This window comes from Rhipicephalus microplus, chromosome 3 (genome assembly GCF_043290135.1).
Source record: "Rhipicephalus microplus isolate Deutch F79 chromosome 3, USDA_Rmic, whole genome shotgun sequence".
NCBI classification, from domain to species: domain Eukaryota; kingdom Metazoa; phylum Arthropoda; class Arachnida; order Ixodida; family Ixodidae; genus Rhipicephalus; species Rhipicephalus microplus.
In genome coordinates this window covers 282,040,133-282,067,908 of record NC_134702.1, presented here as the reverse complement: position 1 = coordinate 282,067,908, position 27,776 = coordinate 282,040,133, and the positions used below count along the sequence as shown (strand labels likewise).

Sequence of the window (27,776 nt, the reverse complement as noted above, 5' to 3'; positions counted from 1 at the left end):
GGGAGTTCTGGTGGGCGAGGCTGGCTGTAACGTTTTGCAGAAGGTAACCGGATTTTGCAAAACTGCACTGACCATGACACGGCTTGAGCAGCTGCGAGGACCGAACAAGGTTTGAAGTGCTTGTAGCAGTGGAAGGTTGAATGTCATAGGTGCCGAATTCTCCGTCGTACGCCCTCTATTTTGTGTCGTGGCTGAGACAGAATGAGTGCTCGCAGCCTCCGTGTGAGAGAACTGAAGTTCAACGAATTATGTCTATGTTCGTGCGTTTTGCAAATGATAGCGTTCAGTCTTTTTCGTAGTTTTCTGTGGCGTTGGCTCATTGATCGCATCATGGACGTTGTTTGGATATATGGTGTAGAAGACTTCCTTGTCGTTTCCTTCTACGGAAATATCTCGAATGTTGACTTTGTCCTTCTTTTAGTTGGTGTCGTTTCTGATGGCCTTCCTTAAGTTGTAACAGTGCTTGTGATGTCATTTTAGTTCGTCGTCGTCCTGCTAGTTCACGTAACTGCTGCAGTTGTGGAATCTGACGAGGTAGTTTTCCTTTAGTAACTTGAGCCTGCTTGTTTTTCCAGCTTGATGTGACCAGTAAATAGTGGGTACTCATTAATTCCTTATGATTCTTGTCAAGATTTCGGGCTATAATCAACAAAAAGATTTTCGGAGGCTTTTGCAACGCCGTTCTTAACAGACGCTTTTGGTTCACGGCAGTGCCTGAAAGCTGATGCTTCTGAGCTTTCTGTGTTGTTTGCACTCTCAGCTGGCTGGAAACTGGACAGCGACACTGTGACAGGCGTTATTTGGTCAGATATTACTTGTAAATGTCGGTCAGTCTGCGCAACTAAAGAGTTGAGCTCATCTATGGCGTGAATCTGTATTGAAGTGTCTGGGCTCGGTCGAGTACCCGCTGAATTCCTCTGCTCTATTCCGGCGGAAGTGAGCCAGTTGGGCATGAGGTGGGCGAAGTCAGTACCCGAGGGTTCAAGTGACGAAAGACCAGATGGAAGGGTGGGAAAACGTCCACGTGGTCTTTTTGTAAACATGTGGCTAACTTCACCTGACGAAAATTGTGAATTCATGCTCTGTGCTTGAATGCGCGGAGGCTGTTTCTGACTGCGATGACTGAGTTCGAATGCACTGAGAGTGCGTGTTCTAATAGAATCTTCATTATAGTCTTGAAACCAGATGATCATTTCTTCTTTTATCTTTTGCCAAGACTCGTCGTTCTTGAATATGTGTCTAAGGTAAAATTTAAATGCCTCACCGGTGACGTAGTCTCTGAAGTTCGTAACCATCTCCCGTTCCGACCAAGATGCAGCAGTAGCATGGAGCTCGAACAGGTCCAATCAGTCTCGTACAGGTCCATCGTCCGCTGCTCCGATGTACTTGTGGATAGGAAGGTCAGTAGATGGTCCTGTCATGATTTCAAAACGACGAGTCATTGAAAAAGATCAAAAAAGAAATGATCGTTTGGTTTAAAAAATACAATGACGACTACGACGAAGATTCGCTTATAACCGACCATCCACAGACAACCGCGCTCGGTCGCCGCAGTCAAAAGCACTGCTCACGCATTGGGACACCAAAAATGAATCGGCCTTTGAAACAAGAGCAATTGAAGCACCCTCTCAATAAAAAGCAGCCAGATCTGTTGGCAGGAAGAGTGTACCCTCCACCGCACCGCGTTCTGCAACTTCCCGATCGAAAACCAACCTTTACGTCATCATTGCATCGTAGCACTCACATTAGGGAGCCACCCTGTGCACAGTATTTTCCGTCTCGAGCAATTCTACCACCTCCTACTTTTCCGTCGCTTGGCTCTTCAGTTGCTCACAGCGCTCACCTCGCATCTCACATGCTTACTACGGTTGATATAGAAGTGAGAAACCCTGATGATACTCAACCAGGCTCTGGCCCTTCTGTGCAGATGCATGCATCAGAACAGCTTATCTCGTTAGTTACACAGAAAGACAAACATTTCCGACCTAAATCTGACCAAACCACACCTGCTGCGGTGTCACCTTCCAGTGCACGGACACCTGGGAGTCTTAACAACACAGAAGGTTCGGAAGCATCAAATCACACACGTTGGCGAGAGCAAGAAGCGTTTATTAGGAACAGCGTCACAAGAGCCTCCGAAGAGTTTCCAGTAAATGCGAGCGCACAACCTTCATTACCCGAAATGCAGCATAACAGTCCACTGACTACCATTTGCCTACTGGACACCACATCAAGTTGCCCAGAAAATTAGTGCCATGGTCAAAAACGGCTGCCACCTCAGCTCCTTCCACATAAACACCATCAATGCCAGCAGAAGCAAGCCCAAGAGCAACAGATTCTCCATAGGCTACACCAGCAAGAACGACTACGAACGGAAAAATCTTTGGAAGAACACTCGAGGATTAAACAAAGACATCTACAAGCGGGTCAAGTGAAGTGACGACAATTTAAATATGTCTTGCTTGAGACAAACAAGTCTTCTAATTCAAGACATTTTCGCAAAAAGGAACATCGCACACGTTTTCTCCAGAAGATATCCAAGATTCAGTCTACAATCAAAGCTGTTCAAACAACACGACACAAAGCGACGAAGAAGGCGCAAAACCACACCTTTTATTACGGAAAGACGCAGAAATCACCGCATCAGTCTTGGTCAACAAACACACAGACAGGTGGCACTGCATGTGTACCAATCAAGGCAAAAAGCACGACACCTACACAAATCATGCTGCTGGTTCTCCAAAGCCTTCACACCACGTTCATTCTTTGCAAGTATACAATCAGTTTTATCATCTGCAGTTTCCACGTTCAAGGTCTACTTGTGTTTTCCAGTGAGCAACAGCCAGCCTCATCCACCAGAACACCAGCACTTACCGGACTGCTGCACTCTCCTGGGAAGCGACAGTGTATTTACGGAAACTTCCTGTGACATGGAACGATCTTCCCTTTTTTGACTGTGTTCAATTTTAAGCCCTGCATGTTCAGTTTTTTAATTTCTGTTCGTCTGACGCGACTTCTTTCGGGGGGAGGGGGAATCCTGTGACGTAAGAAGGCAGAGATGGTTAGGAGAAGTAGATGAGGAAGAAGGAGAAGGGAATAAACATGGCGTATGAGCCAGGCCACGTAGGCCATTCATCATAGCGTCATATATATATATATATATATATATATATATATATATATATATATATATATATATATATATATATATATATATATATATATATATATATATATATATATATATATATATATATATATATAAAAGTCATTTAACATTTCCTATTCAAGCACAGCGAATATGAGCACCGCTTTTTGAACAAAGTAGTATTTTCTTTAATCACCTCACTCAGCAAACAATGATGAGGTCCACATTAGAAGTCACCAGGCCTGTCAAACTGCTCAAGAATTCAAATGTGGATTTCCCAAGAAGGTGATCATGAGGTTCGTAAAACTCGGAAAAAAAACCCTTTGAATTTTTACAGCTGCAGAGATGTCGTAGTGAACTTCAAATATATTTGCCAGTAACTTTTTTAGACTTCAGCGAGCATATTAGTAGTCAGAAATATGTGGCATATACATACATCAGTCATTAGACAAACTGTGCAGTGTCTAGAAACAACTATAAGTCTCCTTCTAAATATTAAAAAGCTTTTTCGCAGGCCAACGATGTACTATGGCGAAGGTGGCTTAATAAATAACGCGTTCGGTATATATATACATATATATATATATATATGTATATATATATATATATATATATATATATATATATATATATATATATATCGACCGCGTTATTCGTAGGTCGCAGGTTCAATTCCTACTCACGGCAAGTTAGTTTTTGCTCTCACTACTCTTTCTTCTTATATATTTTACATTGGTTCTAATAACTTCCACTGTATATTCCTTGGAATTGTTTTGTGTTAGATCTTATAATATTGTGTCAAAACACGGAAAAATGAGCCCTTAGGTATACACTTCTTTCTCCATATATATATTGTTGTGTTCCAAGCAACCCTGTGTCACGAGCGAGCCTCCGAACCCGCGAAGGACCGGATGCTGAAACTGCTTCCAGATGTTGACTCCTCCCCTTCCTCCGCTCGGCGATAACGAGCCACCGTCGTTTCCCCGGGCAGTTTGGCCGCCACCTCCATCTGAATAGGAATAAACTTGTTTTTAACCGTTCGAGGCTGTCTGAGCTTTTTGGACTACCGCGACCAACGCGTACGTCTATGGGCCGACGACAACACCGGTCATAACAGTGGCGACGAGGATGGGATTTAGACCAACTCTACGCAACGATATTGACAAGCTACAAGCTATGGCTACGCACGGGCTCCCAAATCGGCTACCCGAATTCAACGGCTCATCATGGTCATCGTGGTTTGGACGCCTGCAATTTTACTTCGAGGCTAACAACATCACTGATGCAGCAATGAATAGGGCCAACCTGCTAACGCTGTGTGGGGAGCAGACATGCGACACAGTCTGTGCCCTGATTCAGCCACGCACTCCAGCAGCCGTTGACTACGACGACATTGTAGCAGCGTTACAAGAGCACTATGACCCGAGGCCATCAAAGGTCTACTGTCGAGCCCGCTTCCAACGGCGAGACCAACTGGAAGGCGAAAAAGTGGCCGAATACGTAGCGGCTCTCAAAATGCTCGCTGCTGACTGCAATTTGGGGACGTTGACCGCGACAACTGCAGCTACTGCGCAGGAGGGAGGATCGACTGCCACACCTGCTAACACCACTATGCTCCCCTTGGACGTTATGTTGCGTGACCGTTTTGTGTGCGGACTGCGTGACGCAGGCCTACAACAACGCCTGTTCGCGGAGACGGGTCTCACCTTCTCCAAAGCCTACGACATCGCCCAACGAGCGGAGAGTGCCGGTCACCAGCAGAGAGATATTCGACGGAACGTCGAGCCGGTGCATCACACCAGTCAGCAGTCAGGTCATTCCACGTCAAGGCGAAATCAAACAGAAAGACACAGCGCTGTTGGCGATGCAACGACATGCACGATCCCCAGGTATGTCGATACAAGACAGCGACCTGCAATTTTTGCCAAAAACTAGGACACATTGAAAAGGCATGCATCTCGAAGCGCAAACCGCTCGGACTGAAGACTTCAGTGCAACGGAACAACAATGTCGACGCACAGGAGGGCCAGACGCAAGATACAAGCCGAACAGAACTAACGTCATCGGCACTATAAGACTTAAACGCCGTTGTGAACCTCGGAACGAGACCAAATATTACAACTGAAATTATGGTACACCAGCTCCCTATCAGGTTTGAGGTGAATTCCGGAGCAGCATGTACGCTCATCAGCGAGGAGACTTTTCGCGCTACTTGACGTGAGAACGCACTAGCTCTTCAGCAAGACGACACGCAGCTGAGAACGTGGTCCGGACATTCCCTTCCACTGCTGGGCTGTGCCAACGTAGACGTTGGCACAGCCCAGCAGTGGAAGGGCAGACCCATCAACTCCCCTTGCTAGTCGTCCATGGTTCTGGATCAAGCCTTTGAGGACGAAATTGGTTCACCCCCCTTAGAGTGGTCATTGGCGGAGTTCACCACACCCCCAGTTATCCGTCAGTGGAGCAGCTTCAAGATACGTTCAAAGCGGTTTTTTTTTCGAAAAAATACCAGAAAACAACGGACCTCCAGTCACACTGGAGCTGTGGGAGGATGCGACGCCGAAATTTTCGAAAGCTAGGTCGGTGCCTTTTGCCCTACGAACGTCAGTCGAGAATGAGCTTGACCGACTGCAGGAACAAGGGATCATCGAACCAACGCAACATTCGGAATGGGCTACACCACTCGTTGTCATCCGAAAAAAGAACGGTACCCTACGCCTCTGCGGAGACTACCGGAGCACTGCCAACCTGGTGACAAAAGCATCTTCCTACCCACTGCCGACATCGGAAGAGGTTTTTAGCACGCTTTGTGGTGGAAAAATCTTCAGCACCTTGGACTTGACACAAGCCTACCAGCAGCTGAAGGTGAGCGAATCAACGTCTGAACTGCTCACGATAAACACTATTAAGGGTCTTTACAGCTCATTTTGGAAAGGCTAGCAAATGCTAATTTGCGCATCAGTAAAGAAAAATGTGTTTTTCCGGTGCCTGAAGGGAACTTTCTTGGACATCAAATTGACGCGCAGGGTATCCATCCCACTGAAGACAAAGTGCGTGCAATCACCGAAGCACGAGCGCCTACTAACAAGCAAGAACTGCAGTCGTTTTTGGGGCTATTGACGTTCTACGACCGGTTCTTAGAACATCGAGCTACAGTGACCAACAATCTATATCAGCTCCTGTAGAAAGAAGTCCCATGGACTTGGTCGCCACGCCACCAAGAATCATTTGTTGCCCTTAAGCAACTACTTCGCAAGTCTACTGTTCTGCGACACTACGACGAAAGGAGACCCCTACTGCTAGCCTGTGACGCATCACCATACGGAGTGGGAGCAGTCCTCTCCCAATTTGACGACCAGGGACGGGAAGCCCCGATCGCTTTTGCTTCGCGCACCCTATCGCAGACAGAGAGGAATTATTCCCAGCTAGATAAAGAGAGACTTGCCATCGTCTACGCAGCAGATCATATTTCGCAGTACATTACCGGCAGAAAAGTGACTTTCATAACAGATCACCGGCCCTTGTTGGGTATTATGGGTCCCCATAAGCCAATGCCACAGACATTGGCGCCGCGAATGACACGATGGTGCATCAAGATGTCGGCGTACGATTACGAACTCGTACGTCGCACTGGGAAGAAACACCAGAACGCCGACGCACTAAGCCGCCTGCCGCTTGACACCACAATAGATGAACCACCCCCACCGGGTGATATACTCATGATGATAAGGGGCGCGAATAAAACGACACACAACAGAGAAGAAGTACACGGGACGACGCGCTACTAGCAACTGGAATATTTTATTCAGGAAACACCATTTATACCGCAGTGACATCAAATTTAACCCAACAAATCGACCAAAAACTAAAAATATATGCTCAGCATGCCTATAAGTAACGTTGCAGATAGGCTATCTCCCCTTCCTGCAGACTGATAGAGGGGTGGCTGATGCAATCAGGCCCCTCCCTCTGGATAAAGAGGGCTTCTATAATCTCCCTCTCCGCTGAGCCCCTGTGCCTGTAGATTACAGTTGTCTGCTCAAATACCGGCTTACAGTTACCCTGATCGCATCCTCTGCAATGCATCGCCAGATGCGTGAACGGCCTTCCTATTAAAGAGCTGCTGTGGAAGGCCGTTCACGCATCTGGCGATGCATTGCAGAGGATGCGATCAGGGTAACTGTAAGCCGGTATTTGAGCAGACAACTGTAATCTACAGGCACAGGGGCTCAGCGGAGAGGGAGATTATATAAGCCCTCTTTATCCAGAGGGAGGGGCCTGATTGCATCAGCCACCCCTCTATCAGTCTGCAGGAAGGGGAGATAGCCTATCTGCAACGTTACTTATAGGCATGCTGAGCATATATTTTTAGTTTTTGGTCGATTCGTTGGGTTAAATTTGATGTCACTGCGGTATAAATGGTGTTTCCTGAATAAAATATTCCAGTTGCTAGTAGCGCGTCGTCCCGTGTACTTCTTCTCTGTTGTGTGTCGTTTTTTTCGCGCCCCTTATCATCATGAACCAGCACCAACTCGCCCAACTTTTTACTTTACTGATATACTCATGTTCGAGGCGCTGCCGAACCCTCCACTAACAGCTGACACGGTAGCAGCATCAACGCAGGAGTGCACTGTCTTGAAGAAAGTCTATGCAGCTATACAAGAAGGCTACGTGCAGAAGCTAAAGGGGGAACACTTCAACGCTTACCGGAAGCGAGCTGCGGAGTTGAGCACTCATCGCGGTTGCGTCACTTTGGGATCAAGAGTTGTAATTCCAGCGGCACTTCGCGAACAGGCCATGTCGCTTGTCCACGCGGGTCATCGAGGCATTGTTGCCATGAAAAAGTGCGCCAGAAGTTATATGTGGTGGCCTGGTATCGAACATGATATGGAATTAACAGTTCACGATTGCCAGCCTTGCCAATGCAACCACAGAAGCCTGCCAAGAGCCCCTATTCCTGAATGGGAAAGACAAGACACGCCTTGGCACACCCTGCACATTGATTTTGCTAGACCTATTGAAGGGTGTTTGTTCCTGGTGGTTGTAGACGCATACACCAAGTGGCTGGAGGTAAAACAAATGGCTACAACGACATCGGCAGCAGTTATCGACACTCTGCGGTCGTTGTTTGCAACGTTTGGCCTACCGCACAAGGTGGCCTCGGACAACGGCACTCCGTTTGTGTCCACCGAGATTCTCAAGTTTTACAGCGACAACGGCGTCTCGTCTGTTACATCAGCTCCTTACCACCCGGCTACAAACGGACAAGCCGAGCGCTACGTGGCTGAGCTAAATCGCGCCCTTACTAAAGACCAGACTGGGACAATGCAACGCCGCATCGCGCGCTTTCTCTTCAGACAGCACAACACTGTTCAAAGCACTACTGAACAAACGCCAGCGAAATTGATGTTCGGACGAAAAATGAGAACCCAGCTGACAGCAATTGTCCCGGAGCCCTCAGCGAAAGCACCGTTGCAGGAAGAAAAGCTCCCGCATAGCAGGAGAATTGAAAGTGGACAGCGCATGTACGCCGGCCAGTTCCACAGAAAGCCCGGCTGGGTTGAAGCGACGGCACTCAAACGCATAGGTTTGCGGTAATGGCTCGTCGACATTGGTGGAAAGGCCACACGCCGCCACCTTAATCAGCTACGCCGTTCAGGTAATTTGCCACGGGAACCTCTCATTCAAGCAGCCACCTCGACGGAAGCTTCGTTCCACTTAGCCTGGCATCTCGCACCAGATGAATCGGTGCCACCGCCCGCCGGCCCTGAACACAAGAGAAACGACACCCAGCAAGCGGAGGCATCTCTTCCTAGTGCGTCCAGAGCGCCCACGCGCCCACGGCGGCCCCCAGATCGCTTCCAAGCGACAATCTAAGGAGGGAGGAGATGTTGTGTTCCAAGCACTCCTGTGTCACGAGCGAGCCTCTGAAGCCGCGAAGGACCGGATGCTGAAACTGCTTCCAGATGTTGACTCCTCCCCTTCCCCCGCTCGGCGAAAACGAGCCACCGTCGTTTCCGCCGGCAGTTCGGCCGCCGCCTTCATCGGAATAGGAATAAGCTTGTTTTTAACCGTTCGAGGCTGTCTGAGCTTTTTGGACTACCGCGACCAACGCGTACGTCTATGGGCCGACGACAACACCGGACATAACACATATATATATATATATATATATATATATATATATATATATATATATATATATATATATAAATATATATATATATATATATATGTGTGTGTGTGTGTGTGTGTGTGTGTGTGTGCAAGACCTTTAAGTAAATATTCATAACGAAACATTTATAGAAATCGATTGTGAAAGTCAGGGTCACCAAGCTCCATGACCTGCACGGTACAAGCAGCATTTGGGCAGCCAGCACTACACAGAACATTTCTTAATTTATTTTCGTTTTTCTTTTCGGGGTGGTTATTTGTGGAGTCTGAATTCTATAAGCTTAAATTTAAGCATTTTGACTGAAATCTGCTGGGTTCGGTAGAAGATTTAAGAAGTTGGGAAGTTCGTAGAGGGCCTGGGGTGTCAGGAGCAACTTGGTAACTTCCTCAGGCTCTGTCTGTATTAGTGACAAAAGCATTTCCGTGTCTTGTTTTGCCAAAGCTGCGGCTTTCCGTTTCCACCACGGTTCAAAAGCGTAAACGTATACTAAGGTTCAAGTTTGTTAGAGTGTGGTAAATGCGCCAGGATTCGCGCAAGGACCTTCTTCCGAATTTTCTTTCTGTTTCTAGAACAGAAAAGCAGTAGAAATCGATCATATGGTTGGGCTGCTCAAGGGCTTTGCAAAAGCGCCGCGTTGCACTTCTGCCTTCCTGACGTCGTTCTTAAGTTGACGTAATCTTGAGGGGGCGCGAAAGTTTATTGCTGCCTAGCAAAACGCAATTTGGCGCTCAGCAGTTGACTCCCACGTCAGGAACGCCAAGCCTGTCGGCTGTTCCACGGGCTATCTGAACAGAAGCATTCACTTCTGCCCACGTAGCTGGCTGGACACTTTGAACACGGCAACTTGCTGGCTACTCGCTGGTGTTGCTTGTTTCTTCGGCCGGGGTAGCAAGCGGGTGAGCATCGAAGCAGTTTTGCGAACCACCTCGACCCCCGATTTTCCGAGAATCGCGGAGAGCTCTTCACTGGCGCCCGGCACATATGGGATGACAATGCACTTGGCTGGCTTCAACTATTTTTTACCAGTGGGGTGACCAGCGAGGAAAGGTTGACGCGTAGTGTGTCTTTCACGGGTCCCTCTACACGGTACAGTGATCGTTCTCTATTCGCAACTTTCACAGATGGTGGCGACGCCATGCGGCCATCGCCATAACTGTCGTTTGGGGGATGCCCACGCAGCTAGCCGTTCAGACGGCCTCACTTTGGTGGTTCGCTTGTGCTTTATATTTTGTCGCAGGCAATTTTTTCTACGGAGATTCTTCATTCGGTAGTCAACTACCGAAGCCTGATGGTACTGAGAGTTGCAGTAACAATGGCTTACTTTTTCTTATTAGCTCACTGTGAGCTACAAGTGGAAGAATCACGAAATGTGAAAGATGCCGCTGTGCACGCGCCACGCAGAGACGAGGTTTCCTGATTTTCACGCGTACTAACCCTGCAAGAGAGGAAGAGACAAAACAAACGTTTGTACTCGCATCATTTCAGTCGAAGATTAAGCACGCTCAGGGTTTTCCTTCAGGTGAGCGTGCCGGCCCGTCGAGGTTCTTTACGTCTTTATTATATCACTGTTTGTCGGTGACATTCTTAGGTTACCAGGGTCCCCCCTCCGTCTGCACCCCCCCGTACGCATGCGTGTGAGTAGAGACACAGAAACACTTGTTACAAATATACTTTTTTCGTCAATGTTTTTTGTAGACTGTTGGACTTTAAATTTATTTTGCGCTCATCCCATATTTTCACTTGCTTATTACCTTATTTTTCTTGCTGTACACACACGCCAACCATAATGCGGGGTGGCAGACAGTGATGTTTGAAGCAGCCTATCGGCCAATTTTTTCGTTGTTGTCCTCTACCTGGAAGATTATATATGATGAAAATAAATGTTTCATTTGAAATTAATAAATCTATAGTTATGTATTTAGCTTCCAAGAATGCTTGAAATTTTGGCACGTGCTTTACTTCCTCCTTGATCACGCTTCATCACGCAAGTACAAGCAAGTTTTTTTTGTTTAGAAGTTCGTTAAAGCAGCGTTTCTCCCGTGCAGAGTGATAACAGGCTGGAACACCGACGTCACGACTAACTGTTTGCTAGATCATGCGAGTGGATGGTTGCACTCTTAACAGCGCCACTGATTATTTCGTAGTCATGCATCAAAGCTAAAATACATGAGACAAGAAGGAAGGCTGCCACTTTTGCTTCTATGCGAGATGCCTCGCATGCACTAAGCCTCGGAAAAGCGCAGCCATCCACTCGTATGACCTTTAAGTTAAGAGTGAACTACTGTACTAGTAAGCAACAGGTGTTTCTCTACTACCTGCAGGTAAAAAAATAACTACGATTCCGTAGGGGCCGGTCACAAACGCAAAGCCAGCGAGAATAACCGTCGAAGAAAGATACACCCCTCCTCCCTTAATAAGTAAATAAGTCAGTGCAGTGCGTGAACTCACCTTCACCGTTTCGTTGGTTCTCAATTCTAACCATGGCTCGTGCATGTATTTCCAAGGTCAGCAAGTCAGCAGGCACAATACTTGGATAGTGTTCACAAAGCTGTACGTTCATTCCTTCGCACCTCAGCTAACGATGTGACCGACGTTCAAGACTTCTTTTTCTTCAGTAATACACCGCACACGTGTTTCGCAACACCCAGTGTTATAATGCGAGAGTAAATGAGCTTCTAAAGCAAAGCTTTGCAACACGGTGCATGCAACAGAAAATACTAAGCAGTTCGAAGTGACGGGCACCCCGTCGGTGGCCGCCGGAGCGCCGGCTGCACGATCCCCCAAATGACAGCCATGGTGGACTTACACTAGCGCCCTCTTTAGGCAGTGAAAGTTGAGAATATACACGTGGTGACACCCACTTATAATAATAACAACGCAGGCACAAACGAAGAGAAAACAAATCCATCTAAATGCACAACGCTGGGTAATATTTTTGTCAGTCTGTACCTCTCGAGGGGGCTTTACAAAAGTGTAAAAAGTGAACGTTTCCGTTGATAAATGTGAAATTTAGTTGCTGAGATGTATTAAAAGTGGCAAGCTAACTAAAAAATTTGAGGAGTGTTTTATGCTGTTGTATACCATAATTGAAAAAATGCCGAAGGTAAATATTGTAATACTGTGCTGCTTTCCGGCACTGAAACTCAGCTGTTGCTCCAGTACGTAGTTCGTCACGTACATGTCAGCACCAAGAAGGTAGTCGTATCATCTGTGATGATTAATTTAATATGAACATTTAGTGTGGCACAAGCCACTTAAAATCTCTATTGCTTTGCGCAAAAGCTCTGGTACTTTGCAACTACACTAGTCTTCTTATTAGGGCAGGCAAATTAAAGGGAGCTCTGGTGACTCAGACTTATAAGCTGACAACGACCGATTCCATGAAACAGACCTATCCGTACGGTGAACAGTTTAAAAAATAGGCGGGCTTATCAACAGGATGCTATTCTAGTTCTATTATGCATTTTGTTGTCGCTTCCCTTTGTAACATTTACAAACTAGACCACTTCGAGCGCTTTAGCACTCTGCGAATAAACGCCAATATATAGCATTAATATATAAACGAATGTTATTGCTGAGACATTCTATCGACTCGTTATTCCCGTAATATATATATATATATATATATATATATATATATATATATATATATATTTATAAGGGAAAGAAGTGTATACCTAAGGGCTCGTTTTTCCGTGTTTTAACACAATATTAATGAGATATAACAGACAGTAATGCCAAGGAATGTACAGGGGAAGTTATTAAAACCAATGGAATGTAAATAAGAAGAAAGAAAAGTGGATGAAAAAATTACCAACTGTGAGCAGGAATCGAACCTACGACCTTCGAATTACGCGTTCGATGCTCTAACCACTGAGCTATCACAGCGGCCCTCCCTCCATCCACTTTTTTTTGGGTTTATCTGTGAATTTAGAAGTTGGAGCGACAGTCAGCGCCATCTATAAGCCAAACAACGAGTGTGAAAACACTCTTATGCGCATGTTTGGCGTCACGTAGCACGTGAACTTATTATGAGTGGGCAGCTGATTAATTGTCCCTCTTATACAACCTAAACACACCAAGTCTGCCAGTACGAGACCCTCGTTCAATGAAATAAGGGAAAGAAGTGTATACCTAAGGGCTCGTTTTTCCGTGTTTTAACACAATATAATGAGATATAACAGACAGTAATGCCAAGGAATGTACAGGGGAAGTTATTAAAACGAATGGAATGTAAATAAGAAGAAAGAAAAGTGGATGAAAAAATTACCAACTGTGAGCAGGAATCGAACCTACGACCTTCGAATTACGCGTTCGATGCTCTAACCACTGAGCTATCACAGCGGCCCTCCCTCCATCCACTTTTTTGGGTTTATCTGTGAATTTAGAAGTTGGAGCGACTGTCAGCGCCATCTATAAGCCAAACAACGAGTGTGAAAACACTCTTATGCGCATGTTTGGCGTCACGTAGCACGTGAACTTATTATGAGCGGGCAGCTGATTAATTGTCCCTCTTATAACGTAGCACGCTCATAATAAGTTCACGTGCTACGTGACGCCAAACATGCGCATAAGAGTGTTTTCACACTCGTTGTTTGGCTTATAGATGGCGCTGACTGTCGCTCCAACTTCTAAATTCACAGATAAACCCAAAAAAGTGGATGTAGGGAGGGCGCTGTGATAGCTCAGTGGTTAGAGCATCGAACGCGTAATTCGAAGGTCGTAGGTTCGATTCCTGCTCACAGTTGGTAATTTTTTCATCCACTTTTCTTTCTTCTTATTTACATTCCATTGGTTTTAATAACTTCTCCTGTACATTCCTTGGCATTACTGTCTGTTATATCTCATTAATATTGTGTTAAAACACGGAAAAACGAGCCCTTAGGTATACACTTCTTTCCCTTATTTCATTGAACGAGGGTCTCGTACTGGCAGACTTGGTGTGTTTAGGTTGTATAAGAGGGACAATTAATCAGCTGCCCGCTCATAATAAGTTCACGTGCTACGTGACGCCAAACATGCGCATAAGAGTGTTTTCACACTCGTTGTTTGGCTTATAGATGGCGCTGACTGTCGCTCCAACTTCTAAATTCACAGATAAACCCAAAAAAGTGCATGGAGGGAGGGCCGCTGTGATAGCTCAGTGGTTAGAGCATCGAACGCGTAATTCGAAGGTCGTAGGTTCGATTCCTGCTCACAGTTGGTAATTTTTTCATCCACTTTTCTTTCTTCTTATTTACATTCCATTGCTTTTAATAACTTCCCCTGTACATTCCTTGGCATTACTGTCTGTTATATCTCATATATATATTTATATATATATATATATAGCACTCTGCGAATAAACGCCAATCTATAGCATTATTATATAAACGAATGTTATTGCTGAGACATTCTATCGACTCGTTATTCCCGTAATATATATATATATATAAATATATATATATATATATATATATATATATATATATATATATATATATATATATATATATATATGGTTTGTTTCCGCGCTTAGCTTGACGCATGTGTTACGAGTTCGGAGAGGCCGTCGGCCAGGCTGGAAATGAAGCTTAAACACTCTGCTGTTGAAGATAAAATGCTACATACCGAGATTTTCATCCTACACTCTTGTCTGAACTGCGGGAGGATTGAAGGTATAACACTGTATGCGATGGCACCAAACGTGAACATTATTTTTTTTCCTGGAAGAAAAAATAGAAGCATATCGCTGGCAGTAATGAACTGACGTTAGCAACTTATATAACATTATCAATCAATACCTGCTTTATAGACTAATACAAAATGTTCTGCATCACTTTTTTTGCTACATCATAATTGCTGTTCCTGCCGTTGCCATGTTTACACATAAATGAGCGAGACTATTGAGTGAAAAGGGGAATTATCATCGATTTTTTCCAATCTAACCAATAATTATGGTGCATTCACTCTTAAATTGCAAATTGAAGTGTGGCAGCTTGGGCTAGTTGGTATGGCATGAAGATAGTTATAGCGCGAGAACAAAACGACGACACAGAGTGTCTTTCGTGTCCTTCTTGTCTCTGTGTCGTCGTTTTGTTCTCGCGCTATAACTATCATCATGCAAATTGAAGCTCTGAATTTTGACATGCGGGCGCGAGAAGAAGCACTACGTACTTAAGAGATACACCTAAATAAAGAGTGTGGGTTTAAAATTGCTTTTAAGTTAAGCGTGTTAGCCCTTACATCGTACGCCAAGGACCCCATTCGATAGCTGGTTTATTGGAACACAGGCCTTCAACACATATATCAAAAATGCGGAGATCGTTGCACATTCGCCTATCTGTTGCATAATGCACTTGTCATGTGCGCAATAACACTATGAAATTTCCTTTCACATGTCGCAATGAAATCTTGCCAGATGAATTGTTACATAAATAAATTATCTATTGCTATTTATAATATATCAAGGCGATTGAAATGTGCCAAAACATAGATAAAGCCACAATAGTTCTAGGTGTAGCAAATCTTTTGTCAAACACGTCATATTGCATAATCTGGAGTTGCGAAGCTTGTTAATTTATTGTTGTCATGTAATAGCGCAAAAACAATCAGGGGCACGCTGTTCCTTGAAGCAGCCGTTGTTTAAAGTACAGTTTACGGAATAATGCTGGGTATACCTTATAAAATAAGACGCCTGCAAAGATATGTCAGCAAATGAGATTCTAACACTAAATTACAAAATAGATCTACAAAAACCACTCCTCCAGCTTCCACTCTAACTGTGCTGTCCGTTCCGAGCGTCTGTTTTTTTTTCCTATGAAACTATACTTAGCTCCTTATGTACATTGACGCAAAGAATAAGCGCTACGAAGAAATAAGAAAGTGAAGGAACTTCCACAAAGAATAACTGGACAGTACAATCTTGGAACATTTACTATATGGTTGCCAAGCATATTCCTTTCCTATCCCATGACTAGTGTATTGAATATATTATGTATTAGTACTATTTATTTACAGTAACTGCAATAACCATTTGGTGATTTCAACAGGGTAGTACATACAATTATTATTGACAAAAACACAAGAAAAAAGTAATGCAGAAGTGTAAGCAGAGCTACAGGCGGAACCTAAACTATTTTGGTAGCTTCTGTAAGCGACGAGTAACATGTTTATGAGAGTAGTTCATCCTTCAGCACCACCTAATAAATTGGCACCAGACGTAATTGCGTAATCTACGCGAAATTGCCTGCGCACAATGCGGTCAGGTATAAAAAAGTATTTCACGAGATATCTTTGCAACATTGAAATCATTTATATCGTACAAACTCTGTTAGGCTTTTCGATACATTGTTGCAAAAAATGTAGCCTTTGTAATTAAAACTTTGCTGGCCATGCGAGAATTACTTATGTCCAGTACACTCGTCATCAAGATGCAATTGGTTCACATCGTCCTCAATGTAGAAGGTGTTGCGACTCCGGGTCCCGCAGGTCTCAGTTTGGTAGCGGGCCCCCGTCCTAGGACCAATCGTCGAACAAGTCAGATGAGGCGCTCGTAAAAACGACAACTCTTTATTTACATGGTTAGTAACTGAGAAAAAGAACGAGAAGTCAAGAACTGTACATGAGAACTCTTGAACTGTAGAACTTCATATACACGAAAGTCTTCGGCTTATATAGCGCTTCATTGCCCACACTGGGCACATTGTCCGCGGCTTCCCCCAATAGGGCGCTCGATGGTCTAGGTGCTCCACCCACGAAAGAGAGGAAAGACACCACACAATGCATGCGGAGAGGGCACAGTCTACACGATGCCCAAAGACGGTCACAAACGCACTGCACCGATATTTCGCACACGTCACCAAGTTTCGCGCACGTTCAATGATCTTGGTTTCCAAGGTTCTTCTGGCAGCTGGGTGATGTTCAAAAAACCGGCTGCCAGTACACGTGTCAAACTTGCCTGACTGTTTGGGTAGGACAATGTAGTGGTGGGCCAGCATATCGTCAAAATATGCCACCCCATTCAGCCGATCCTATGGAGAAAGGGGGAAGGAGGAGTAATGAACTAATCTCTCGTCGCCGAGGCAGGCTCCGGCAAGGGCTGCAGCAGATAGTGCATTATGCTTTTCGTCACCCCCAAATTACATTCCTGGTTGTTTGCTAGAAGCTATGGCTTAGCTGCACATATCCCGGGGCTCCGCTTCTCCTCACAAGACGTAGCCACAACCAGTTTCGCTTTAGCTTTCAGCCTGAGCTGCAAATACCATGCTGGTTCCAAGATTTCTAGATCCTCGGTGACCTCGAAAATGGCCCAGCTGCCTCCTTGTCTGCCTCGAAAGCCTTGCTCGCCGCTACAACAATGGCCTTTCTTGAGTCAAGCTCACAATGGCCTCTCTTGGCTCGTGTGTTTTCTTTGCGCGAACCAGTCTCTAACCCCCCGTTCAGGTTTTGCCGAGAGAAATTCAACGCGAGAGAAATTCCAACAGGACACTTGCAAAACAACGAAAAGCTCAAGACGAAGAATTCTCGCTTGAGTTCCGTTTACACACGAAAAAAACTTGAACCTTCGTGCCAGCTTTTGCGCGCGCTATAACCCAAGCTCAAACATTACCGTTTTTCACGTCTCTAGTAGAACACACCCTGACAGACTCAAATCTTGTACACTAGATTCGGCTGCATCTTACAACTATCAAAATTGTCGCTCCTACCTCGACCTTCGGGAACGCGTAACACTCCACCTAAGCTATCACACGATACTTAATAATTCTATAAAAACCAAGGTGACGGAACAAAACCTTGTGTAAGAGTCTTGTTTGGTTAATGTTACCTTTTCATGCCCGCACCCTAAAGAGAACGCACTACGTTCTTTGGGTGTGTTAGCTCTACTGTACTCCCAATTATAGAGCGTTGTGATACTTTGTGACTAAACATACGCCTCCGTACCTTAAAATATCTTCTAAACGCGCGTTTGATTGTAAGTGTACAGCATTCCGCGTTTAGCGTGAACCCTTTGAAACCAGCCTTTGTTTTCTGCTCAAAATTTACTTGCAAAAGAAAACATTACTTCAAAGTTTGAAAACTGGAGGAATATTAAAAAAAGGTCTTTTCCAGAAACTCTGGGTCTCAATCTGCGAAAAGCTAGCAGCTGACCTTCACGCTTTTAGTCTTGCACGTGGCGGTCGTGTTCTCTGCCCCTTTCGCGATCACCAGAGGCCACAATGAGTGCGAGCTCCTAGCCCAACTTTACTATCTCGCCTCACTCGTGAATTTGGCCGGCTATCTTCGTAACATCAAGATTGCAGAAGTGTGTGTGTGGGGGGGGGGATCGCCATTGTCCTTTGGTGTTTGGTTCTACCCTGAATTTAGGACCAGCAGCCTTTCTTTTAGGAACCTGTCGACATAGTTGTCGATGCAAACCTGTTCGTTTTGACCGCGCCTTCTTTCTTGGAGACGCGCGTCCCTTTCCGCTACTTTTCTCTCGCCAATTTTGCCTGACCGTACGCCTCAAACTACAGTTTGTAGAATTGCCCGAACGCCAACCCTTCCGTTTCCGCTGCGGCGTGCCCTCCGCCTCTACCTTTTGTTGTGCCGCACGTCCACGCTTCCTTATTTTGCGGTTACGCTTATGTACAACCTTTCTTTCAGTCTTACAAACTTCCCTGGTTGCGTCATCGGCAACCCTACAGTTCAGGTGTGCCTGTGCACCACTCTGCTGCAGCCTTTGCCTTCTGTTTCCCCGCTGCATTGCTCTGACAGGATAATTTATCTGCTCTACCTCCACAAAACAAAACTCCGGGCCCTCCACAGATCTGAACTCTTAGAAATTCGCGTCCTTCTCAATTTCCGGGCAGTTTTTATCGTCCGACCGATCGCTTGCATGCTACTTCACGCGGCATGTCTCTTAACACCTCACAAGATCTGTCCATGCTGCTGGGATTAGACTTTTCCTCGAAACAATCCTCCACCAAACTTGTGCCTGTTTGTACACCAATGACAGCCTCACAACGTACCTTTTCACCCTCTGAGACATTTACCACTCTATCTGTAGCGAATACTTTACACAGTAGCTTGCCCTCGCTGGCAGTACTGTCGGGTTTCAGTACCGTTATGTCTTCGCTACATTTAGGACTACCTTCGTTGTCCTCTCTTTCAACATCCGAAAGGTCATTCCATTGCTGAGGCTCGAGCGTGGTCTCCAGCTCATCCTTGTGTTCAGGGCGACTGGAACCAGCCTCGGTCTCACATGGAACACCTTTTCGACTTGCTACAGTTTGCATACCAGCCCCCGTCCCACTCTTTACATGCACTACCTTCACACAATCGGAGAGCCGCGTACTTTCCTAAGGCGCAATTTCCTTACCAACAACCTGTTGCTCTTTTTTCTCAGCTGAAGGGTCACTCTGCATGTCGCACTCATAGAGACGCGTACCTTTCTTGGTTGGTACCTCGCAAACAGCGGCTTTTTCGGTGACTTCACACTTTACTGTACTCGCCACTACATCGCACCTTTTGGGCTCTACACATACTGCACATATACACGATGGACGACGATCTTGATGCAGTTCCCGAATGACATTATTCGGCCTTTCTATGTCTTCGTGTAATGCTCGCATTTTAGCCTCGTGTATTCGTATCCTTTCGGCTTCATCTGCCTCTTCTTTCTGGGCCTCTGCCTCTTCTCTCTGGGCTTCTGCCTCTTCTCTCTGGGCTTCTGCCTCTTTTCTCTGTGCTTCTGCCTTTCTTCCTCAATGTCCATGACATAGCCTGAGAGTTCCTCATCGTCCAACTCTGTCCCGACGATCCGCTCGATCAGTCCTGTTTTTGTTGGGGAGTCTGACATATCTAGGTTCATCTCCCTTACTATCGCTAGCAACATAGGTATTTGCAGGGCTTTCAGATTCATGACTGCTTCCGGTACCGTTCTCTGTTCCACAAATGGTTCCTGTCTTGCAGCTAATTAACCCTGACAACAACGACAGCCCTAGTTGTCTGCCTTGCCTCAAGTTACCTGTTAACTTAGTCAGCAAAAGCTTCCTTCAGCTCTTACACGGAATCCTGTTCTGTCACTGTTAACCTTGCCGTCACCCACAGATTATAGCTTAAACAAGCTATCTCACAATCATCTGCCCGACGCAAGTTATCTGATAACAATATGACCAAACAGCCGTGTTACCGTTAACCTTGCTATCACCCACAGACTATAGCTTAAACAAGCTATTTCAGAATTATCTGCCCGACGCAAGCTATCTGTTAACTTGATGACTAAAATAGCTCTGTAACTGTTAACCTTACCGTCACCCACAGACTATAGCTTAAACAAGCTATCTCACAATCTGGCTGATGCCAGTTACACAATGACCAAATAAGCTAATTTCTCTACCTACTCACACACTAGTAAATTCCTGGTAAAGTTTAACAGAGAAAGTCAGCACTCACCCGGCTCACAGTCATGCCTCCAGCGTCGTGCCTCTCAGCAGTACCTTCCGGCTACCTGTCTCAGTCGATGAACTCGTGTCATCCCAGAAGTGCTGTTCGGCTGCCTCTCAAGTCGATGAGCTTGGAGCATCTGACCGTTGTCGTCCAATCGCCTCTCAAAGTTGATGGGGTCGTAGCATCTGACTGCTGTCGTTGAGTCATTGCTACCTGGGTTGACACCATCTCTCCGCTGAATCCAGTGGTTGCGAACTGGGTTGACGCTATCCCACCGCTGCCATCCAGTGGTTGCGACATGGGTTGACGCTGGTCTCAGTTTGGTAGCGGGCCCCCGTTCTATGACCCATCGTCGAAAAAGCCAGATGAGGCACTCGTAAAATCGACAACACTTTATTTCCATGGTTAGTAACTGAGAAAAAGAACGAGAAGTCAAGAACTGTACATGAGAACTCTTGAACTGTAGAACTTCATATACACGAAAGGCTTCGGCTTATATAGCGCCTCGTTGCCAACCCTGAGCACATTGTCCGCGGCTTCCGCCGGTAGGGTGCTCCAGAGTCTAGGTGCTCCACCCACGAAGGAGAGGAAAGACACCACACAATGCATGCGGAGAGGGCACAGTCTACACGATGCCCAAATATGGTCACAAACGCACTGCACCGACGTTTTCACACATGTCAACAAGTTTCGGCACGTCCGATTCTTCTGGCAGCTGGGTGAGGTTCGAAAAACCGGCTGCCAGTACACGTGTCAAACTTGCCTGACTGTTTGTGTAGGACAATGTGGTGGTGGGCCAGCATATCGTCCACATATGCCACCCCATTCAGCCGATTCTATGGAGAAAGGGGGAAGGAGGAGTAGTCAACTTATCCCTCATCGCCGAGGCGGGCTTCGGCAAGGGCTGCAGCAGATAGTGCATTATCCTTTTCTTCACCCCACATTTCATTTCTGATTGTTTGCTAGAAGCTGTGGCTTAGCTGCACATATCCCGGGGCTCCGCTTCTCCTCCCAAGATGCAGCCACAACCAGTTTGGCTTTAGCTTTCAGCCTGAACTGCAAATACCATGCTGGTTCCGAGATTTCTAGATCCTCGGTGACCTCAAAAATGGCCCAGCTGCCTTGTTGTCTGCCTCAAAAGCCTTGCTCCCAGCAACAATAATGGCCTTTCTTGAGTCGAGCTCACAATGGCCTCTCTTGGCTCGTGCGTTTTCTTTGCGCGAACAAGTCCCGAACCCCTCGTTCAGGTTTTGCCGAGAGAAATTCAACGCGTCTTGACGGTACACTCTGGCTTGGAATGCGTCGAAATATTTTCGTCCCGTTCACAATGGCCGAAAAACTTCAATAATGATGAAGGTCGTAACAAAGAAAAAAAAAGAAAACAAGACGTGGCTTGACGTGACACTCTTCAAGCCCTGTCATAGAAAAATTAAATTGGGGGATGCTGGGAATCTATCAACACCATGAAGCATAAGGGGTATCAGCGTCTGATAAAGTTGAGTTGTGAACGACATAGGCACGCTCTCTTCTACGTGTTTTTTCCTTTGTGGTGCTGAACGCTATGTGCTGTATACATTCAACCACGAGGAACTTTTTTTCGGGTAAAAAAACAAAAAGCAAACCCCGCTTGTTCTTTAAAAGACTATTGACCTAACAGGGCCAAAAGCAGCGCTCTTTTGAAGAGAATAGCAAATTGTGTGTATCTATATGTTCTACAAATGAATCCCAGTGTCCAGTATACTGCACAAGGTTCGCGTGTGAAATTCGTTGTACTAACATCTTTCTTAATTTCTTGCATGCTTTCCAATTGCCTATTAGCTAAAAAAAGGATTAAAACTTTGTTCTGCCCTACAAAAAGTTTGGCTCGGAAAAGAATATGGCTTAGCCACAAATTGAATATTGAACCCGCAGTTATGAATACAATAGATTACATAGCTACGACGAGAAAAAACTAAAGAATGTAATGCAGTTGGTCGTAAGTTCTTCGTATATAAATTATCTATGAATATATATTAAAACTGTGAGGACTCGAATTCAACCAAGCCAAAGAAAGACAGAAGTCTTCAGTCTGAAAAATTGTTCATGGCTGGTCCGGAACATGTTCGCGTACTCTACACCAGCCGGCTCTTAAACGGTGGTGGTGATACTGGTTAAAAGAGGAGAGAGGCACCCATTTCTGCAGCCCGGTCGGGAGCACGGCACTGTGGTGAGCGTGTGAGAGTAGGCACTGCGCCGTGCTCCCGACCGGGTTGCAGAAATTAGGTGCATTTTCTCATCTTAAAACCACTACCACCAAACATACGCTGGCAGCGGGGCGCCAGTCTTTGGTTCCCGCAATGAGGGGCGGGCGAGAACAGATTGAAGAGCACAGCCATTTCTGAAGGGAACTTGTCAGCGTCGTGGTGGGAAAAGAAAAGAGAGAACGGGCGGGAGGGTTCAACTTTATGCGGCTCGTGGTGGAGGTTCAAGGAACTAGCCCCCGTGAGCCGGAATCCTGGCTTCGGCCATTTTAAATAAAAGGCCTACAAATTGACCCACACGTCGACATAGGCCGTTTCAAGTAAATTACGCTTTGCAATGGTGTAACAGAGCTTCCTTAGCGCCCAGCTGTGTCTCGCTATAGACTTTTCTCAGCCGCCCTGCATTGTTCCTCATTAATAGCAAATAACTAAGAAAAATCTTTATTTTGAAATCCGGCGGCCGCTCCGGTCCATTTAAAGGGATCCTTAACTCCCCCATATACTTTTTTTTCAGACGTTTAAAGTACACATGTGCATCATATGCAAAATGCTGCATGATCAATGATTATCCACGTGGTAGCACAACAAGCTGCCAGTGCTGCACAAATTCCAAGAAACAATCCCTTCATGCCTTTCCAGCTGGCACGTGACATCAAGAAGTTTAACCTGATGTGCAGAATAAATATGCTGCAATTGGTCAAGCAAGCACCTTTGTCTTCGTGTTAATCTGCAAGAAGCTGCCCACACAACTTGTCGTTTGTCCTGATGATTGCATGCATGCGCATGCTTGCAAATCTGGTACCGTGGTCGGCAGCACAGGGTTCATACCGGCACGATTCGTATAAGCACCGGCTGGCACAGCAACAGCGATTTTCCAACAGGCACATAGTTGACAGAGGGTGGAGCAGCATGTCATCATGGACGTATGCCGCGCGAGATGGGGAGAGGTGCTCGGCAAGAGGGCAAAACGGCTTCGGCAGAGGTACCAACGGAGGGTAGTGAAAGGAGGAACGAAAGGAGTCACTGATGCGCCTAAATAATCAAACGCGTTTAACTCCGCTATTACAGCACCATTTCAAAAATTTTTGGATCCATGGTCAATAAAAAATTGCGCACAACTTCTCCACTAAAACTGAATTTCCACCTCTGGGTGGTTAAATATTGCATCTGGTTTCTAGCTGCATGCAGTATAGTACACAATGCGTGCCAGCACTGTTCAGTTATTAAAGTATTCCTTGGTGTACGACTGTGAGATTTGTGGTCCTGGAATCAAGCGACACTTGTGTACATAAGCTATGCTATTTTTACTGATACATACTGTCAAACGTGGGACTCTGGTGCAGCATGGCATAATCTACATTGATTTTATAAGGATAGCGTAGGAAACCTAGTTTGGTACATTTGTGTGTAGGAGCAGCATCACTCGTTTAGGAATGGTTGGCGTTTATATAATTGAAACCACATGAAGGGAACAGACAATGCAAACATAAGAATGGAGATAAATTATTACTTGAAATTTCATATCTTGCTTCTGACTCGCCACGTGTGAATTTTCAAAACAAACCAAAAGGTATATTTGGGCTTACAAAGCAAGAACAACGAAAAAGTAACTCAGACCTCCTTTTGTTGTCTGCCAAGCCAACCCCGCTTGTAGCAACATAATCACCACCACCACTTTCTTTACTGCGAATTGACATTAATGTTTTTGCCACTTTTATTTACACGTATTGATGTCACAATGCTTTTAAACGTCACTGCTCATTTTATCTAACGCAGCTAGCAAGTTACACAAGCATTGTCGTGCGTACTAACCTGTCACACACAGAACTGCCCCTATAGCTACAACGAGCCATGCTCCACATAATGGTCACGCTGAATCCGCGGCAGACTGCAGTAGTTGGCCTTATTTTAAGTTCACGGTTATGCAAAATGGCGCAACATGGGCTACGTGTATCAACCATTTAGCTCACACCGTAAAGACATGGTTATGCAAGATGGTGCGACATGTGCTACGTGTATGAACATCTAGCTCACACTGCCGATCAACTGCACAAGTTTGACATGCAGGCAGATAAAATTAGCCTTGCTGACAGGCAGGCACTTTTCTAAAGAATACCCGAGACTTGGCAGGCGACATATGCTACCATCATGTTTCGGTAAGATTACACAAGTTGCACATCAAAATGTAACCTGTACTTTACTATGTACCCCCAAATCGAAAGAAAAAAAGGTCGATCCCTCGGGTCGCACGTACGCGAATAGCAGCAACTGTTCGTCCTACTTACTCGCACACTCGCAATACTCGCACACTACGGCGAATGGTTGATTAAGACGCACGTGACGGGTATGAACAAGGAAGCACTCGTACAGAAGAACAATAACTTATACTCCCAAATGAAATCCGCCTTGACACTGGCGTGGCTGAGGCAGCTGTAATTCTCATTGTCTGCCCGGAACCCGGATAACAAAATCAGTGTTGTCAGGTCCTGGTAAAGAAGCGTCGCCGAAATCGGACAAAATCGCTCGAAAAGTGGCCAGGGAAGTATTTATTCACAACAAAACTGAAAAATGCTTTCAAACCTTCTTAAAAAAGTGATCTTTAGCACTCAGAAAGGCAGCGATGGTGTAGTCAACCAGCAAATGTCAAGATTCCCTGTCACTTAGCTTGGCGAGTTTGTATCATAACCGAGATCGTGGTTCGTGCAAAAGAGCCTGAAACAATTTTTTTAGTAAAGTAATATGCAACTTATAGTTTTTATACAGCACCAGCTGGCCATAAAACCAACAAAACAAGCGTACTACTTCTTACAATTGTGCTAAACTTGCGTTGCGTGGAATTATAGCGGTGGAATCATAGCGGTGGAATTAAGACGATCGCGATCTACGTATCGCAATCGCCGACTCTCAGACCATGATTTAGCTGATGTCCACGCCAAACGTTTGCGTGATTCTGCGTCAAACACAACCTGAGGGGCCTGATCACAATCGAAATACACCGTTACGAAAAATCAGCAAAACAATTCAAGCGATCCTTGTATAATTGAGAATACCAGCATAAGCTGATACGATTGCAGCATATATTTCATTTCATCATGCCGGAGTTCCGGGTGGTATGCAGCTGCGGTAGTCTTGAACTCGGTGTGCGTGAAAATCCGCGGTTGTACGTGCGAGAATGACGCGTAAATACAGAGCGAGAATGATGGCCATAAAGAGGTGAAGAAAGACACAATTTTTGTCCTGATTATTTCGGTGGTAGTATAGGGTGCTAAGAATTTCCACAATGTTGGGTTCAAACTATACAATTCACTACAATAATACCGGTTTAACCACGTGGTGGGTTCGATGCTTCACCAAGACATAAAAATTGGCTACGCCCTTGAAATTGTGACCTAGCATGGTGACATGCTTGTGTACTTTTATTCTCAGATACATCTCGCTCTGAAGGCGACATACACCACACCGCATGAACACAATATGACAGTTCGTAAAATACCATAATTAATCGTATACGCGTGCAATGTTTATTAGCAAGAAATGCGCGAAGCCGTAACAGTCAACCTACGCCTGTCCGCTATTAACCTAGTTATATCAACATTACATGTATGCACTCTGTAAAACTACCAGATTATGCTACAAGTGAGCGTATAAGCAAAACATCACATAAATAACGAGAACTATGAAAGACTGTGCAGAACACGAGTGCTATATTTCAACATTTTTGACAGCTTAACTGCTAAGAAAAGCACTGAATTGATGCGAAGCTCTCGGTCAGATTAATAATTGCACCTGCTTCTTTTTGTTACAACGACATTTTTGCAGACAACATTATCACTGTTTCATATAGTAAATCGCGGAGCCACCACAACAGTATGGGATGATTCTTCTAGAAAGAGCTCTAGTCTGAGGGCTCTGATGACAGAGAAACAAAGAATTCATTTTCCATATGGCAACTCAAGAACGGATATGATGTACTACATAAATATATTAGAAGCACTATCTCAATTGGGCTGCAATTCAAAAGAATTTTTGAGGCAGTCAGACCAAATATCATATACATTTACAGATTTTGCCGACTTCACTCAGCCTAATGTGGGCTGTGTGTTGGTGCTACTGTGTTCTGCGAATGGTGGTGAAGTCTAAGTCAGGATGCTGATGGTATAGCACCAACAGCAAACTGAGCATAGCTGTTTCAGCCCAGCCCCTCACATTCGTATATGATGTCACAAATATACGATGCAGCAATTTCCTCCAAAATGGGCCTCATGTGATTCAACCACCAACTTCTTTAAGAAGACGTATAGATTTGAAATAACACATTTATAGTGACACAGTTCATCGTGTCTGATCCACATATGCCATGCGGCATGAGAAATTCCAAACATAAACTTCAGCGTTTTCTCCAGCGTTTAATTCTGTCATGCTTGCCTCAACAACATACTCATCGCGAGTTCATCAGATTAGCACATCTGAATTCTGTAATCCAACACCTAAACAAGGCACATATGTCAGCATAAGCAGGTGCGCATTTGATTTCCAAAAGATCATCTTTCCTATCCCTGTCATCTCAGCATCCAGTATTCAGCTCTACCCAGGCAGATTTATAGGTGTTGAGAGCTTCCGATCTCCGAATACTACATGCTGATATGCCCTACAAGCTTCTTCGTCTTATTTTCGTGAACGACGTACTATACTAACATTTTGTACCATGGTGCCAGGCCATTATACATAATCCTCCCACTTCGTGCTATTGATACACAAAAGTATTACTATATTGAGCTCCCTTAGACCAAGAACTCCCATAGAG

The 27,776-nt window shown here is 45.2% G+C and overlaps 1 protein-coding gene and 4 non-coding genes across 8 annotated transcripts in view; 3 read left to right on the top strand and 2 right to left on the bottom strand.

The window, feature by feature from the left end:
- Positions 1 to 27,776, top strand: part of LOC119167773 (uncharacterized) — a 933,880-nt gene that overhangs the window by 150,489 nt on the left and 755,615 nt on the right. The gene's annotated exons all lie outside the window — the stretch shown is intronic.
- On the bottom strand, positions 13,139 to 13,211 carry TRNAT-CGU (transfer RNA threonine (anticodon CGU)). Its single transcript has one exon. It is a non-coding gene; the product is annotated as a tRNA-Thr (tRNA).
- TRNAT-CGU (transfer RNA threonine (anticodon CGU)) lies at positions 13,595 to 13,667 on the bottom strand. Its single transcript has one exon. It is a non-coding gene; the product is annotated as a tRNA-Thr (tRNA).
- Positions 13,998 to 14,070, top strand: TRNAT-CGU (transfer RNA threonine (anticodon CGU)). Its single transcript has one exon. It is a non-coding gene; the product is annotated as a tRNA-Thr (tRNA).
- TRNAT-CGU (transfer RNA threonine (anticodon CGU)) lies at positions 14,453 to 14,525 on the top strand. Its single transcript has one exon. It is a non-coding gene; the product is annotated as a tRNA-Thr (tRNA).